This window comes from Aquarana catesbeiana, linkage group LG06 (assembly GCF_042186555.1).
Source record: "Aquarana catesbeiana isolate 2022-GZ linkage group LG06, ASM4218655v1, whole genome shotgun sequence".
NCBI classification, from domain to species: domain Eukaryota; kingdom Metazoa; phylum Chordata; class Amphibia; order Anura; family Ranidae; genus Aquarana; species Aquarana catesbeiana.
This window is the reverse complement of record NC_133329.1, coordinates 106,004,726-106,005,885: the sequence shown is the minus strand read 5'-3', so window position 1 is coordinate 106,005,885 and position 1,160 is coordinate 106,004,726. Positions and strand designations below refer to the sequence as shown.

Here is a 1,160-nt window from a genome sequence, read left to right as displayed (position 1 = left end):
GGGGAAAAATCACTCAGCCAACAAGAAGACAGTCCACCCCAAGCCAAACATGATTGGGAAATCAGCCCAAGTCCCACTGAGGATGTGGAGGAAGGAGAGGTGGGCGACATGGGCACCCCACCAGGTGAGTGTCTGACACACCAGCTTACGGTAATCTATGCATGGCTGTCTTTTCTTTAATGTCATTTTTCTACTCTATTTTAGGGGATCTGGTTGTGCTTGATTCAAGCAACAGTGCCACCCCCGAGGATGTGGAGGAATTATGCTACATGGGCACCCCACCAGGTCAGTGTCTGAGAAAACAGCTTTATTATGGTAAGGTAAACTATGTATGTGTGCATATTTCTAAACACATTTTTTGGTTTCATTCCACTTTAGGTACAAGAAGTGACTATTTCACCTCAGACAGTGCCCAACGGCTAATTGGTCAGATAATGGCCTGGAACAGGGAGATCGATGAAATGCGTAATCGGCTGGATCGTATGCAGCAGGAAATGAAGGACATGATTGATGTTTTGGGTAGAATCTAAATGCCCTTTTTGAAAGCCCAAAACATCGATCATGTCCTTCATTTCCTGTTTTGCTGACCCCATTCTGGGCCTTCTCTTTTTTTTTTTGGCTGAACATATATGGCTGTTTAACATAATTTAAAAAAGGAGGGCTGTTTCTAGAAAATACATACAAAATCCACAAAAAAATAAAACTTGATTTAAAAAAAAAAAAAAAAACTTGATTTAAAAAAAAACAAAAAAAGATAAAACTTGATTTTAAAAAAAACAAAAAAATAAAAAAACTTGATTTAAAAAAAAACAAAAAAAAGATAAAACTTGATTTTAAAAAAACCAAAAAAAAAAAAAAAACTTGATTTAAAAAAAAACAAAAAAAAGATAAAACTTGATTTTAAAAAAATCAAAAAAAAAAAAAACTTGATTTAAAAAAAAACAAAAAAAGATAAAACTTGATTTTAAAAAAAACAAAAAATAAAAAAACTTGATTTAAAAAAAAACAAAAAAAAGATAAAACTTGATTTAAAAAAAACAAAAAAATAAAAAAACTTGATTTAAAAAAAAAACAAAAAAAAGATAAAACTTGATTTAAAAAAAAACAAAAAAAAAAATATTGATTTTCCAAAAAAAAAAAAAAAAAATTAAAAAACTTGA

General features: G+C 30.3%; 1 long non-coding RNA gene across 1 annotated transcript in view; it reads left to right on the top strand.

The window, feature by feature from the left end:
* LOC141147666 (uncharacterized) overlaps positions 1-684 on the top strand; it is a 4,679-nt gene extending 3,995 nt beyond the window's left edge. The window contains exons 2-3 of the long non-coding RNA XR_012245091.1: positions 2-285; positions 379-684. This is a non-coding gene — a long non-coding RNA (uncharacterized lncRNA). The remainder of the gene's footprint in view (position 1; positions 286-378) is intronic.
* The last annotated feature ends 476 nt before the right edge of the window (positions 685-1,160 follow it).